The sequence below is a fragment of the Mauremys mutica genome, chromosome 7 (genome assembly GCF_020497125.1).
Source record: "Mauremys mutica isolate MM-2020 ecotype Southern chromosome 7, ASM2049712v1, whole genome shotgun sequence".
Taxonomy (NCBI): domain Eukaryota; kingdom Metazoa; phylum Chordata; order Testudines; family Geoemydidae; genus Mauremys; species Mauremys mutica.
The window spans coordinates 63,399,623-63,416,963 of record NC_059078.1 but is presented as its reverse complement, the minus strand read 5'-3'; positions in this window follow the sequence as shown (position 1 = coordinate 63,416,963).

The window sequence follows — 17,341 nt, the reverse complement described above, 5'->3', positions numbered from 1 at the left end:
CATGAACATCCGTTGAGCCATGTTATCTAGTTACAAAAAATAAGGTCAAGGTGTAGGTAAGAATCATGGCTTCATGTTCAGGAAACCTACAAAATATTTCTATTACTTCAAAAAAAAAAAAAACAAACCCCCCAAACCTGTTCTTTTAATTAAATCCAGACTTGTTTTCAGTTTATTGCAATTGCTCAGCAATGCTAAGGAAATTCAATTAAAACAAAGTTCTCCCCAGTGCAAATATAGAAGCATTGGCCGAAAAGCCCACGACACAGGCAAATCCCCTGCTTCCGAAGGGTTCTCATGCCATATTGTAAGAACTCCTCTAAGGTTATAAAGAGGGACTAAAGTGATTGTAGATAATTGTGTTGTTAACATTGTTTCTTTAAAGATGGAGATTATGATAATCCGTTTTAGGAGTAGTAAACTTCAGTGTGCTTTAGGGCAAAGAAATTTTTAATGAATATCATTTCATTGCAGGGATAGATTCTTTATTGATATGTTAATTTAAATATGTGCAATTATATATATCTATACACACACTCACAGAGGCAAGGAGGACACACATATAAACTTGAATACCCTGGAATTTGTGAATTGTTTTTCTCTAACAAAGTGCTGTGGATAAATAAACTGACAAGCAGAAAAATCACTATGAAATAACTTCCCATAAATGCTGGGTTTTCATCTTTATGCATGTCCTGGAAGGTTATATCCATGTTACCATGGACAAGCCCTAGATTCATGGAAAAAATAGTGCAGAATGACTTTCTAGCCACCGTACCTAACATTGAACTGAATGCTTTCCTGATAAAACACTAGAATCAAATACAACTGGGCATTTGTCTTCTTGGTAAATTTTATCATCGTTGTTGTCATTTTGTGGTTATGTTTATGCCACCCCTGATGCTTAGTGCTTTGCATGTATGGACTGGAAGGACTTCTCCTTTCCTGTTCCCTACAGCAGGACACACTATCTGTTTTCAGTTTGGTTCTGGTCTCTATGTGCCTAGACTTTTTTTCTGTTTGCCCACATTGCTGTGTCTACTGCTTATATCACACGGCAATACTTTTTGCAACACACGCAGTCTCTTTATCAGCCTCAGACTCTTCATCTGCTAGTTTAAAACTGGTAGCATCTTTCATTCTGTTTCACCTTGTTGCCATCTGTTCATATTGCAATGATATTTTCAAAAGGAAGGATGATGAATGAAGGGTTTATAATCTTAGAATGCGTGATTGACACACCTTAGGGTAGCTTCTTTCTACATTGAATTGAATGAAATAAATCTAGTTAGATTTGACATTGTGAAACAAAGACACACTTGATGTAACAACACAGAAAAGAAGCTGGACTGGCCTCAGACCAAGCTGTAGAATACTTGCACTTTCAAGGCATTTTTAATATTCAGAGCTATTGGACTGTGAATTGCTCAAAAGTGTGTGTGTTTGATCATTTGTTAGTTACATATAGTGGGCCAAGATAAAATGTCTGATCATTAACCTTGGCTACTAGCTTTAAATTTAATTTTTAAAAGGCTGCTTGTAGACAGAGAGAAATGGAGCCTATTTGCTCTGTATGCCCAACTGCAGCAAGCGGTTGGAACAAAAGCCATTCAAAAAAGGGGACCGTAAAGAAGGGAGAGCGAGACTGTGATGAAACTACAGCTCCCGGCTACTTTCCCCTCTTTGTCTAAGGGTCCTGGAGACCCTGCTCTCACCACATTGGTCGGAATGTAATTTCCGTCTCATGGCAATCACAGTGCAACGTAGCTTGACTTCTGTATTTGGGGGGTCCAGGGGCCAGTACTCATGGGGTGCATCTTTCTATTCCCTTCCCAACCCTGGTCCTTCAGCCCAGCTCCAGGGCACACAGCCCAGTCGACTTGCCCTACCTGATGGAGCCTGTGCAGGGAAAGCAGATGGGTCCATGCTCAAGGGCTGGAGTCAGCAGTGGGCTGTCCAGTAGGGGGCCGTTGCTCATGGGGTGCATCTTTCCATTCCCCTCCCAACCCTGGCCCTTCCATACTGCGGCCTAAGGGCAGGTGCCACCCCTCTTCCCCAAAGGCAGTGCACCCCGTTGAATCCGTCACCCCGGCAGCACACCCATACCCTGCTGCCGGCAACTGATATGGTGGGGATGGCTCAGTGCATGGGGGGGTCCCCAATACTCCCCACTACAAAATAGCAACCCTCCCCCAGCCATTGCCTGCAAACCAGACTCTGAGGAAGAGAGGAGAAAACCTTCCAGCTGTGTCTCTGCTGCTCCCCCAACCCCAGCTCCCCCCCACCCGGTAAAATCCCTCTCTTCCAGACCCACTCCTACACATGCTTTCCACACAGGCTCTGTCAGGCAGGGCAAGTGTTGTGTGCCTTGGAGCTGTGCTGAAAATCTAGGGTTGGGAGGGGAGTGGAAAGATGCAGTGGGTGGGGCACCCCTACATACTCCCCCCCCATATCCACCCAAGTGCAACTGTTGTGTATTTGGTTGTCATGGTTTTTGTTGCTATGGCAACTGAGTTAGATTATTATGGGTTAGCTCAGCCAGCTTCAGCCGGCTGAGTGAGCTCTCTGTGTCTGTAAATAAAATGGTGGTTTTGTTAGCTGTCTGCTGTCTGGCCTCAAGTGATTTCTTCCTAAACCGGCTGCCCCCAAGGATATAACAAGTGGCGACGATGGATGGGATCCTGGTGCTGCTCCAGTAACAGAAGGAAGTAGAAGTCAAGGTACAAAACAAACAAATAAAAATACTGCTTGTTTGCACTGACTGTGAAAGTGAAACTAAAATCATGGCTACTCTGACCAGGCCACTGGAACCTTTTGATGAGAATATAGAGCAGTGGCATGTGTATACTGAGCGTTTTGAGCTTTTTGGTATTGCAAATGACATTACAGAAACAAAGAAGGTGCCAATATTCTTAAGTGTTGTAGGGGCTAAAACCTACTCCCTGCTACGCAGCTTACTACACCCTGTTAAGCCTGAGACTAAATCTTACAGTGACATTGTGGAAATCCTGGGGTCCCATTTCTCCCCAAAACCACTGGTAATTGCTGAAAGATATAGGTTCCACAAAAGAGACCAAAAGGAAGATGAAACAGTTGTACAATTTGAAGCCATTTTAAAAAAGCTAGCAGAACACTGTGAATTTAAAGAGATGTTAAATGATGCCCTGTGTGACAGGTTAGTGTGTGGCCTGTACAGTGAAGCTATACGGAAGGGCCTACTGACAGAGGCTCAGCTTACCTTACAGAAGGCTGTTGATATTGCTGTCTCCATGGAACTGGCTACAAGGGAGGCGCAATATATCGGTGCATCCCCTAGGGTGCAAAAAGTGTCACAAGAACTGACCCACAAAACGGTGCAGAGTCAAGAATGTTACCGCTGTGGTAAGCCGGGTCACCAGGCATCGGAATGCTGGTGTAAGGACCTGGTGTGTCAACACTGTGGCAAAAAGGGACACATTGAGTGTGCCTGTAAACAAAAGAAAAGGAGGCCTGTGGTCTGGCCGACAAAAAGAGGAACCTTGCATACCCTAGAGCAGACCCAGGATGATCAAGGTGACACCTCAGCGCAAGAGAAAGTGCCACTGCATGTTTTGTCTTTGGCAGTGGGCTCACATGAATACTGGGTAACCCCGTTATTGGATGGCAAACGTATACGCATGGAACTGGACACCGGTGCAGCCGTCTCACTGATCTCCGAGACTGTGTATAAAGAAAAGCTACAGCATCTTCCGCTTAAGGCAACAAAAACTGTTCTGAAGACGTATACGGGAGAAGCTGTGCCTATGCTGGGCACTATTGATGTTAAGGTGGAGCTCAATGGACAGGTGGCTAAATTGCCACTGTTTGTGGTGAGAGGTAACTACCCAGCCTTAATGGGTAGGTCTTGGCTTGGGAAGATTCAACTGAACTGGGCAGAAGTGCACCGGATGACTAAAGAAGAAACCAGTCTAACCCCTATACTAAGGAAACATGCTGCTGTTTTTGGAGATGATTTGGGAAGTATGAAGGGAATCACTGTGACATTGAACATTAAACCTGACAGTCCACCAAAATATCTGAAAGCCCGAACTGTGCCATATGCCATCAGGCCAAAAGTTGAAGCAGACCTGGAGCGCCTGGTCACCAATGGAGTCCTAATACCAGTTACCCATAGCTCATGGGCCACTCCTATCGTTCCAATAGTGAAGAAAGATGGCTCTCTCCGGATTTGCGGTGATTTTAAAGTCACTGTCAACCCAGTGTTGTGGGCAGAGCAATACCCGCTTCCCCGCATCGATGACCTCTTCGCAGGCCTGGCTGGGGGACAAAAGTTCAGTAAGATTGATCTGAGTCAAGCATATTTACAGATGCACGTCGATGAAAAGTCCCAAGAGCTGTTGACTATTGTGACTCATAAGGGGCTTTATTGATACTGCCGCCTACCCTTCGGAATAACATCTGCTCCCGCCCTGTTCCAGAGGGCTATGGACTAGATCACTTAAAGAATTTAGAGGCTACCCTACAAAGACTGGAAGAGTATGGCCTACGAGTTCGCAAAGACAAGTGTGAATTCTTCAAGCCCTCTGTTGGATATTTGGGACACATCATTGATTCTGCAGGTCTTCATAAGGCCCCTGCAAAAGTTAAAGCTATTGTGGAGGCTCCCCCACCACGAAATGTAAGCCAGCTGCGCTCGTTTCTAGGACTACTGAACTATTATGGAAAGTTCATCTCACAGTTAGCCACACTGCTAAAACCACTTCACGAGCTCCTTGGGCAGAACAAGGCCTGGAAGTGGACTGAAGCCTGTGATGTTGCATTTAACAAAGCTAAGGATGCATTGTTAAATTCTGAAGTTCTAACGCACTTTGATCCATCCTTACCCCTGCAATTGGCCTGCGATGCTTCCCCTTATGGAGTGGGAGCAGTCGTGTCACACATTATGCCTTCGGGAGAAGAGAGACCTATTGCTTTTGCTTCACGCACTCTAAGCAAAGCAGAAACTAACTACGCCCAAATCGAACGTGAGGCATTAGGAATTGTTTTTGGAATTCGGAAGTTTCATCAGTACCTATTTGGGCGAAAGTTTACTCTTCTTACAGACCATCGACCTCTGACGTCAATTTTTGGACCCTATACAGGCATTCCCCCATTAGCTGCTAGTCGTATGCAACGTTGGGCATTGTTACTTTCAGCACACACATATGAAATCAAATATTGGAAATCCACTCTGCACGGCAATGCAGATGGCCTCTCAAGGTTGCCTTTGCCGGTCAAACATCAAGATAGTGCCCAAAAGGAAATCTTCTACTTTGAACAGGTAGAGAATACACCCATCACTGCTACTCAGATAAAGAAGGCAACTCGCGTTGACCCAGTATTGTCCCAAGTTATGGACCTGGTGATGCATGGAAAATCTCGACAAACCTCTCCGGTCTCATCCGACCTTGTTCCCTACATGTCCAAGTGGACGGAGTTATCGGTCCAATCTGGTTGTTTGTTGTGGGGGAGACGTGTCATTATTCCACCACCACTGAGATCACAGATGTTAGAACAGCTACATTCCGATCACTGTGGAATAGTGCTCATGAAGGAAATTGCATGAAGCTATTTTTGGTGGCCTGGATTGGACTGCGCTATTGAAGAGAAGGCAAAAGCTTGTATGTCATGTCAGGGTGTGAGGAATGCACCCCAGTGGGCACCCCTACACCCATGGGACTGGCCTGAAAACCCGTGGCAATGTATTCACGTTGACTTTGCTGGCCCCCTTGAAGGAAGCATGTTCTTGGTGGCAATAGATGCCCATTCTAAATGGCCAGAAGTCTCTATAATGCAGTCCACTTCTGCAGAGAGTACTATCCAAAAACTACGAGGACTTTTTAGTCGTTTTGGTCTGCCAGAACAACTTGTGAGCGACAACGGACCGCAGTTCGTTTCTCAGGAGTTTCAAAATTTTATGAAGGCAAATGGGATACACCACATCACGTCAGCACCATATCATCCGTCCACCAACGGATTAGCTGAAAGATTTGTGCAGACAATGAAAAACGCTTTGAAATCAGCAAGGGGACAACACTCCATTCAAAAGCGTCTGGATACCTTCTTACTTTCCTACAGAAACACACCTCATGCTACGACCCAGGCATCCCCAGCCTTTCTAATGTTGGGACGACAGCTGCGCACTTGCTTTGATCTGCTGAAACCTTCTGAACCCCGACAAACTGTGCAACATCAGCAGCAATATCAAGTCATCAGACGGGCACCCAGAGCAAAAGACCAAACCTTTAGCCCGGGACAGCCAGTTTTGGCTCGGAATTATACTTCTAGAGCTAAATGGGTCCCGGCCACAGTCATCACTCAAACAGGACCTGTTTCCTACACAGTCCGGACTGCAGAGAATCTTACCTGGCGGCGACATGTAGATCAGCTGTTGCCAGGTCATGCCAGTCCTCAGGACACATCTGCAGTTGAGGGGTCTGACTTCACCTCTTCTGGTGAGGCACCGAATCACGAGTCACCTGTTCCTGACTGTTCTCCTCCATTACTGCCGGCGGCTGAGATACCCCTTTGCCCAGCACGAGCTGATACCACCTCCTCACCCGTTCGTGCTGCGGACCCTGAGCCTCTAGTGCTTTCGGGTGCAATAACACCAGAAGTTCACCGTAATCCACCTAGAGACAGAAGGCCTCCTCATCGGCTGGATCTTTAGCTAGGGCGAACCCACGGTTACGGGGCAAAATAATCCCCAGGGTTTAGCTGGGAATGGAAGCAGTCCTTCTCTAGTCTAGTGTGTGTTTTATTTAGGGGATGTTCTTATTGGGGGGGAGGAATATGTTGTGTATTTGGTTGTCATGGTTTTTGTTGCTATGGCAACTGAGTTAGATTATTATGGGTTAGCTCAGCCAGCTTCAGCCGGCTGAGTGAGCTCTCTCTCTCTGTAAATAAAATGGTGGTTTTGTTAGCTGTCTGCTGTCTGGCCTCAAGTGATTTCTTCCTAAACCGGCTGCCCCCAAGGATATAACAGCAACCTCCTGCAAGATAAATACTTTAAAATCGGTTAATTCTCACTGGCTTCGACTGTGCAACCCCTGCCTCCTTCCACTTCTGCTTGTGACAGGTGAGCCTTGGCTTTCCTGGAGAGTTTGATCCTTAGCCATCTCACTCATCAGCTGTTTCTGCTTATGGGGCCCAGTGACCGAGGGAAGTGTTTGTGCATCTTTGCTGATCTCTCACCAGGGCAAGCATTTGCTTGGTCCCTGGGCCTGGCCATGAGGCTGTGCTAGCCTGCCCGCCAGCCCCTTCACTAACCCGTGCATCTGGGGGAGGGGGAATACTGATATTCACCCCAGCACTCAAGCTGGACCAGCATGAATGGAGAGCTTATGCAGGTCAGTGGGCAGCAACCCTTCTGTAACCTCCAGGGGCTGATGGCCAAGGACAGCATCTGTCCATGGATTAGTGGTTGGGGATTTGCAGTGTCCCTCCTCTTATTGTAGTGGGTGTCACTTTTACACATGCTTAGTCCCTCTCCCAGTCTTAAACAGAATGAGAAGGAGCCCAGAAGTGCCACAGGTTTTCCGAAGAGTCTCCCATCTGAGCATGCTCTGTATTAGGCAGAGTTCTGTGGCCCTGGTCTCTCTCATCCTGGCCAGACCAGCAATAACTTCTTTGAAAACATTGCCATGGGATCAGCCCTCACTTTCTGGGCTTGGCCAGAGAGCCCCTTGATGGTGGGGAAAGCAGAGCCTGCCCAGAGGAGCCCTTGTTCTGCCTGTGAATTCCACCAACTCTTTGCAGCTCCCACACCACAGGGACCTATGGAGGATCCCAGTCAGCTACAAGTAACCCCGTACAGTAACTGGCCTCTGTGACAAAGTGGGAATTTTCTGTCATTTTTTATGAATCCTAGGTGTGCCTCAGTTTCCCTTTGTAGGGTGCATTGCTACCCAGTGGGTGCAAAAGGGTTAACACTGTTCCTGGAACAGTCTGGGAGGCAGGTGGTGGGGGTCACCTCTCTGTCTCGGGGGCACCAATAGCATAGTTATTAAATTGGCTCAAACTAGCCCACATCAGTGGAGAGTCCAGCCAGAAACAGAGATGCCCCCAAGGAATGAACAACCCTCATCTAAGAGCAGAAAACCCCAGCAGGGACTTGGGGACTGAGCTAGAGAACAAGGTGTCGGGTGGCTAGAATTAAGGGCTTTTTGGATGGACTCAGGAGCCTAGACCTGGGGGGACAATCAAACAGAGCTGGGGAGAGCCAGAGATGAAGTCCATCCCACCTTGACTGACTCTCATGGCACTGGCTTCGCCAGGACAGACTATAGGGTAACTGCTGCTTCTCTGTGCTCTCCAAGGGACGTTCAGCTTCTGTAGCCAGGTGACTGGTAGATGGTTCCCTTGTTTTGCAAAGGCTGCCTGTATCTGTCCCTACTCCCTGAGAGCACTGCTCCCAAGGGGCCCAGCACATGCCTCCCGCAGGACTCTGGTTTGGCTGGATTTGCTGCAGGGATCCCCGGAGAGAGACAGGGAATCTCTGTTGTCAACGGCCCAGTCTCAGAATCATGGAGGCCACGGGCCTGCCCCTGTGACACTGGGTGAGTCATTGGGGCCCAGCCCTCTAAGGGACTACTTACAGGCTGGGGCATAGTCCAGACCCTGTGACTCCATGACAATTGCCACAGGGCAGCCTGTCTGCAGAGCTGTCTGGGTATTATTATTTGAATTGTACAGTCTTAGAGCCTAGGAGTGCCAGTCATGGCTCAGGGCCCCTTTGTGTCAGGCCCAGTACAAAGGCCTAGGATCTGATGTTTGAAAGCAACAGCACTTTGACCCACTTTGAAAGGACCCTTCATCTCCAAGTGAAGAGCCTCACCTTGTCTGATAGTGCATCTCTGCCAGGCGGGCCCAGCCAGTCTGAATCTGGCCACCTTCATTGGCACATTGGCCCTGAAATTATTACCCCCCCAAGGCTATGCTGCCCCCAACCTGCCCTCTGGAGTGTATGCGTGGGGAGGGGGATTTGTATGCGTGAACCTGAGTGCACAAATGGACTCATTCACTTTCAAACCCACTTTCATTCCTTCAGGGAAGGCCTTTGTGTTGGCAGGTCCCAGCTCAGCATCCCATTCTCCAGCCAAGGGGGCAGCTGACTGGGTTGCAGACTCACCTCTTACACTCTGCAGCCCAGGAGAGGCAGCCCAGCTTGCTTGATGGGCCAGCTCCTTTGTAACAAGCCCCAGCCCAAACAGCCATGTGCTCTCCCACCCTCGATGGGGCAGAGCAAAGCTGCCTCCTTTTGCAGGGGTGCCTTTCACCTCAGGGAACTGAGTGAGCAAGTCACAGTTTGCTGTTAGCCTCTGGAGGGGAATTATCTCCAACACAGGCACAGAGCAACTCAAAGAAGAGAAACCACCCCCTGCTAGACCAGTTTGCTCCCCCCAAGCATTAGAGGAGTGGATTGCCCCCTGTACTCATAGACTGCAGGGAGGCTGGCTGTGCAGTATACACATGCTGTCCCTCAGGACTGTGTAATGGGTACTCCCCAGGCTGAATTAAATCAGGTGGGCCCAATCAGCCAATTATCCAGCAAATGGGGGAGACATAAGCTGTGTGGAGGGAGGAAACTCACCTGTGAAAGGGCCTGCACACAGGTAAGGAGTTCAGAGCAAAAAGGGGCTGCAGTTAGTGCCTGGGGGAGGGGAGGTGTGTGTACAGTAGGTAGCCCACAGTCACTCCTAGGAGGAGGAGAAGGAGGGAGGTGTGGGGCTGGCAAACCCAGAGAGGGAGGAAGCCAGACAGGTAGGAAGGGCTTAGGGGAAGGAAGTGAGGTCTAGGGGTGGCTGCTGATTCCCTGAGCTGGAACATGGAAGAGAAGGTGGGTGGCTCCCCTGCTGGCCCCTGAGGGAGTGATACTATGAGGCTGTGAAAGGGAAGATTGCCTGAGACTGCTGAAGAAAGACTTTAATACCCTGGAAGGGGGAAATGTGTATGGTGACTCTGGGTTGGGGCTGAGTCATGAAGAGGTGGCAGCAGCTTGTGGGGTGAGAGAGGGGATGGAGACATGGCATGTCCCTGTGGGGAGGGGCTGTGACCTCATGAAGCTAATCCCCTGAACAGCCAGGAGGAGGTGCTATCTGGTGGTGAGTAGACTGCTCCTGTCACAAGCAGTCATCTTAAAAGCAGCAAAGAGTCCTGTGGCACCTTATAGACTAACAGACATATTGGAGTATGAGCTTTCGTGGGTGAATACCCACTTCGTCAGATGCATGGCGATGAAGTCACCTTGACAGATTGCTATAGGAAATACTTTTCTCCCCTAGAATAACAGTCTAAGCAAACTATTTCCTTTTTTGTGTGGCTATTACTGTGGTATTCAGCTTTCCTTTAAGGCAGGTGCCCACAAATGAGGACTATTGGCCAGAATGAATGACTCCAGAAATAAAGCTGCAGTAGAGATGCGGGGGGCAGTCTGACCAGTGTTAGCCTCTGTGAATGTGTTTGTAGAGGCAGTAGAAGAACAAACAAAATACAGGAGTTTTAAACAAAATTGCACCAGTTTTTCAAAATGTGCATATAAATATATGTGCATGACCTCTACTCCCATCCCTCTCCCCCACTATTCCTAAATTCCAAGGCCAGCAGGAATCACTGTGATCCTCTAGTTTGACCTCCTGTGTAACACAGACCAGAGAACTGCCTCACATTAATTGATTTAAAAACTGCCAGTGATGGAGAATTCCCCCACAACCCTTGGTAAACTGTGTTCCGATAGTTAATTTCTCTCACCATTAAAAATGTATTTCCAGTATGAATTTGTCTAGCTTCAACCTCCAACTATTGGATGCTGTTACACCTCTTTTGGCTAGATTGATGATCCCATTATTATCTGTTGGTTCCCCATGTAGATACTTATTGACTGTACAGTACTCAAGTCATCCCTTAAATTTCTCTTTGCTAAGCAAAACAGATGGAGCTCTTTGAGTCCATCACTATAAGGCAGGGGTTCTCACAACACATTTTTTGGTGGCCAGCAGCCGGGGTCAGTGACTAGGGCTGGGGGTTGGAGTGCACGGATGGGGGTCAGCACCTGGGGCCAGCAGCTGCCAGCCAGATTGGGGATTGGCACCATGTGGCCAGACCCAGGGATCGGAGCCCACCATCGCACAGCCAGTAGTTGGATTCTGAAGCCCCATGGCTGGAGCCCTAGTCTGCAGCCAGGCTCCCTAAGTCCCCACGGCCCAACCACCCCCAGGGCTGAAGTCCGAGTCTCGCTAAGCCCCCCTGTTCCCTCCCCCCACCCCCGCAGGTAGAGAACTCACTTTGCTCCTTCAGCGTTGTGCCCCACCTGTCTCCGGAGACGTGTAGATTGGCGCATCCAGGAGCAACAGGGAGGGTGGGGGAGGGGCCGATGCTTTGCCATCCCGTTCTCTCCCCACCCCATCACTGCCCAGGAAGCTGTTGTGGCTTCAGGGAAACCCGCTGATGGTCACATTTTAGAAATGGTGCTATAAGGCATGTTTTCTAATCCTTTCATCATTCCCATGGTTCTTCTCTGAACCCTCTCCAATTTATCAACATCCTCCTTGAATTGTGAATACTAGAACTGGACACCGTATACCAGCACCGAACAGAAATACTTATTCAATAAACATTTGAACATCTCTGCATTTTCTGCATTATTATTAATAATTCTAGCATTTCCATCTAATAACAGACCTACACCATTGTTAGGATTCTTTTTATTCCTAATAAACTTTAAAAAACCCTTCCTCTTATTCTCCTTAACTCTGCTTTCCATAGATTTCTTCTTATGTCCCTTTGCCTCTCTCATCAACTTTCCATAATTCCTAGCTTCTGATTACATATATTATCAACTTCCCCTTTCTTCCATTTGCTATATATATTTTTATTTGTTATAGCTGCCTTCACTTCCCCCCAATCAGTTTTTTTTTTATTATAAACAGTATGGCCGCCTTCCTCAAGTGAGGCTTTTGGGGCAATTGTGGCCTTTTTTTAACTCTTAGTTGTGTTATCAGATCCTCTTTATCTGTCAAGAAAAGGTCTAATGCAGCCCATTCCTGCCCAAGGCTTGCTCTCCAGTGATCTGCTCAGACACACCAGGTCAGAGGCCTGGGTACTCCAGCAGGGGGCAGGTGGTCACAGAGTTTTCGCCCTCCCCCGCCCCACACACACACTGCAGGCAGTGGGCACGGCAGTGTAGTGAGAGACAAGCTGATGTTCCCACGTGGATTGTCCATGCATCTAGCTGGAGTGGGAGATGTAGGACAATATAGGCTGAGCTCCACCCTGCTGGCCATGGGGCCACTGCAGATAGCATGGGGAATGAAGCAGAGCTGAGTGCGCTGCTCCAAGTGCCAAGTCTGCCCAGTGCCAGCGCAGCCGGGCTTGGCCTGGGAAGAGCAGCCAGGGCTGCCATCCTGGTCACAGGCGCCAACTTTTTTCTAGGCTGGTGGGTGCTCGCGCCCCTGCCCTGACTCCGCCCCTGCCCCAAAGTCCTGGCCCTAACTCTGCCTCTCCCTGCCCCTATTGGACCACTCCCCAAATCCCTGCCCCAGCCCCGCCTCCTCCCCCAAGCGCACCGTGTTCCCCCTTCTCCCCCCTCCCTCCCAGACTTGCCACGTGAAACAGCTGTTTTGCGGCACAAGCGTTGGGAGGGAGGGGGAGAAGCAGAACATGGCAGCGCGTTCAGGAGAGGAGGCGGAGGTGAGCTAGGGCAGGGAGCTGCCAGTGGGTGCAGAGCACCCACCAATTTTTCCCCATGGGTGCTCCAGCCCCAGAGCACCCATGTTGTCTGCGCCTATGATCCTGGTGGCAGCAGGGCAAAGTCATGGACTGAGACCCCAGTGCAAGTGCTGCCTGCCAGCTCCAGGGACAGCCACCTAAATGTACATGCCAGTGTGCCCCATGCACACACCTCTCAGGTGGCATAGAGTTGGGATATTTCACCTCCTCCTACTTGTTCTAATGTTCTTGGTAACTGGGCAGTAAAAGCTTATGCCAGAATATTCCCTCCAGTCCCTGTCTTGCATAGGAAGTGTTCATGGAGCTGACCGCGGTAATGCAGTGCAAGCTACAGCATGTGTCCCAAGCAGAGGTGTGATGCACTGAGGCTGGAGACACTGTAATCAGTAGATGTAAAACCTGAGGGTGGCATGTCCTTCCGCAGCGCAGCCTTGACACCATCTTTATCTCAAACTGTGGAGATGTGTGCTTTGGTGCTGCAGGGTAGGTAACGGGTTCCCTCCTTGATGATGGCCATTGTCACAGTGGTCACTGCAGAAGTGTTCTGACCTATCTGTCTGTAACCATGGGTCATTCCACAGGTCCTCTCTTCACTTAACATAGACCTCACCTGATGAAGACTTTCAAGACGCTTGGGCCCTGGGTATCTTTAGGCACCAACTGAGAATGGAAGCTTAAATAACAGATGGTGTGTTAGGGAGCACTCAGGATATAAGCAGAGCCCACCCAGCCCTGAGCAGATGCCACTGGTGTCCTTGTGAAGACATGCAAATTGTTAAATTTTGTCTATGTTCCTAGGAGAATGCCAGTCCTTTCCATTATTGACTATTAGCAGCACCGCCCCCTATAGTTCGTGACAGTTCAGCTTGCATCAGCACACGCCTCACCTACCAGATCCTCGAAAGCATAGAAATCAAGTTGGAAAGTTATTCTGGTTTAACATTGTTGAGGTCATCACTAACACATCTCATGACAGAGCAGTTGTATGAAGCTGGGATGTGTCCTTGTCATAACTATGAAGGGAAAGGTAACAGCCCTCCTGTGTACAATACTATAAAATCCCTCATGGCCAGAGACACCAAAATCCTTTTACCTGTAAAGGGTTAAGAAGCTCAGGTAACCTGGCTGACACCTGACCCAAAGGATCAATAAGGGGACAAGATACTTTCAAATCTTGGTTGGGGGAAGGCTTGTGTTTGTGTGTTCTTTGTTTTGGGGGTTGTTCGCTCTTGGGACTAAGAGGGACCAAACATCAATCCAGGCTCTCCAAATCTTTCTGAAACAGTCTCTCATATTTCAAACTTGTAAGTAACAGCCAGGTAAGGTGTGTTAGGTTTATCTTTGTTTTATCAACTTGTAAATGTTCCTTTTTGCTGAGAGGATTTACCTCTGTTTGCTGTAACTGTGAACCTAAGGCTAGAGGGGGTTCCTCTGGGCTCTTTAAATCTGATTACCCTGTAAAGTTATTTTCCATACTGATTTTACAGAGATGATTTTTTACCTTTCTTTAATTAAAAGCCTTCTTTTTAAAGAACCTGATTGATTTTTCCTTGTTTTAAGATCCAAGGGGGTTGGATCTGGACTCACCAGGAATTGGTGGGGGAAAAGGAGGGGGAATGGTTAATTTCTCCTTGTTTTAAGATCAAAGGGTTTGGATCAGTGTTCACCAGGGAATTGGTGGAGGGAGATATTCTGGGGGGAGGTAGACAGAGTTTCCCAAATAACTCTTAAATGATTTGGGTGGTGGCAGCAAAACCAGATCTAAGCTGGTAATTAAGCTTAGAGGTTCTCATGCAGGTCCCCACATCTGTACCCTAAAGTTCAGAGTGGGGAAGGAACCTTGACAGTCCTCATCTCTGGGCGTCTCCCCCCATGACTTGATGCGGCTTTTTAGAGGAGATTACCTCCTGCGCATCCTGGTGGCCACTTCCTTGGCCCTGCAATGACTAGTCCAAGCCAGTGTCTTCTCCCAACTCCCTCTTCGGGTCTTCTGTGTCTTGGCCCTGCGGCCAAGTCATATAACAGTTCACTCCCTTTCTGGGGTAACTAAAGATCCACATTTAAAGTTCACAAACAACGTCCAGACTTATAGTTTTTCTGTCCCTCTCAGGATCAACTGAAATCCTCTGCTTCCTGGGCCCCACAGAGACTCTTTGCACTGTTTCTTCCCCAGCAGGATTCCCACACTGCTTCCCTTTGCCAGGGACTCCAGCAGTTTACCTCTGAGGATCTCTCTGCTCCTTGTAGGTGTTAGCTCAGGGCTTCCCCACAGGAGCCTACTCCATCGCCTTTGGGTGACTTGCCCTGACTTCTTCATGCTCTTCCCTTGTTCCTCCCTCCAGGGTCTCCCTCTCTACTGAGTTTCCAGCTCGATTTAAGCAATTCTTGCCCTGCTTCTCCCCCACAGGTTGAGTCAGTCTTTCTAATTAAGTGCCACTACACCCTGCTGGGGTCATCAGCTCTTATGATGCCAGCTCATCAGTGGGGCTGAGGGATAGCTGGTAAGTCCTGGGCAAGGCTCAGCCCAGCTTGCCTCTATGGTCCAGGCTGCCCATGACATGGGGTATTTTTTGGTATCTGTGGCCAACAGCCTTCAATAGAAACACATTCTCAATACCTGTGCCAGTCAATTTCCCCATGTAGACAAGGCCCACATCTTCTGTTGGCAACCCCATTTCTGACCATTCTGGGCACACATCCAGCATTGCTTTGCTGCCTAGGGACACATTTGTCTCCTTCCCTCCACCTGCTTTTCAAGCCCTTCTGACTGAAACTAATCATGACCAGATAACCTGGCCTGTGGGTGGGTGGAGTGGGCTAAGATGGAACCTGAACTGTCACTAAACACAGCTTTGGTTTAATTTCCTGTGGCTTTTATACAGGGTTGGTGCACCTATACCTTATTGGATTGTTCTCCAGGGCTAGGGAGGGGAGAGGAGGCTCAGAAAACCAGATACAGTTCCACATGGGAAATTATTAGTTAAATTGGAGAAGATGGGGATTAATGAATTGAAAGGTGGCTAAGGAACTGGTTAAAGAGTTCATACTGAAAGGTAAACTGTCAGGCTGGAGGAAGGCTACTAGTGGAGTTCCTCAGGGATTGGTCTTGGGACCAATCTTACTTAATATTTTCATTTGTGACCTTGGCACAAAAAGCGAATGTGCGCTTATAAAATTGACAGATGACCCAAAGTTGGGAAGTATTGCCAATATGGAGTAGGAGTAGACTATCATACAAGATCTGGAGGACCTTGAAAACTGGAGTAATAGAAATGGGATGAAATTTAATAGTGCAAGGTCATGCACTTAGGGACTAACAATAAGGATTTTTGCTTTAAACTAGGGATGTATCAGTTGGCAATGACAGAGGAGGAGAAAGACCTAGATGTATTGGTTGATCACAGGATGACTATGAGCTACCAATGTGATGCGGCCATGAAAAAGGCTAATGCAGTCCTAGGATGCATCAGGTGAGGTATTTCCAGTAGATATAGGGAGGTGTTAGTACCATTATACAAGGCACTGGTAAAACCTAATCTGTAAATACTGTGTGTAATTCTGGTCTCCCTTGTTTAAGAAAAATGAATTCAAACTGGAACAGGTGCAGAGAAGGGCTACTAGGATGATAAGAGGCCTGGAAAAGCTATGTTACAAGAGGAGACTCAAGGAGCTTGGCTTGTTTAGCCTACCCAAACAAAGGCTAAGGGGAGATATGATTGCTCTCTATAAATACATCAGAGGGATAATTTCTCTCCTTCACTGGTTTTTAAGTGCCAATGTGAACACAAGAACAAATGGATATAAACTGACCATCAACAAGTTTAGGCTCAAAATTAGATGAAGGTTACTAACTATCAGAGGAGTGAAGTTCTGGAGCAGCCTTCCAAGGGGAGAAGTGAGGGCAAAAAAACCTAACTCGCTTCAAGACTGAGCTTGATAAGTTTATGGAGGGGATGGTATGATGGGACTACCTACAATGGCATGTGGTCCATCTGTGACTGCCAGTGTGCCACAGCTGTGCTCTGGGGTCCACCAAATAGCTGACATGTTTTTTTGGGGGGGAGGTTTTCCTTCTGCCTCTGCTGTTATATAAAGAACATCTGTCCCTGTGGAAGCCCTCACTGATGTATGTGCGCATACCCTTCCTCCCCCATCTCCTATTCCTGCTGGCATCTGCCCATGGAACCCCAGTGCCTCATGAGAGACTCCTGTCCTGAGGATTGTCAATCTGCCAGTGGAGGCAGGGGGTCAAGGTGAATCAGGGTTTTGTGGAGTGGGGGAGTTGTCTGAGGGCCACAGTGGAGTATGGGTCCTTTGCCAGCTGGGGACAGCAGTGATTGACAACAATGACCTTTGGTAACACAGGCCAAAGTGGTGTCAGCATTTAATACACTGTCTCCCATGGGATGAGAGAGAGCCACACTTGGGGAATGATGGCTCTCTGTGCCCCTGTAGAGGTTAGGCCAGATAGTGAGGTTTATCTGCTGCTTTTGAGATAGAGTACAAACATCTACTACTTAAGTCTCCCCAAGCTGATCCTGGCAAAGAATCAAACACAATTCATTTCATATCCCCCTCTCTTCTCCAGGGCATTTTA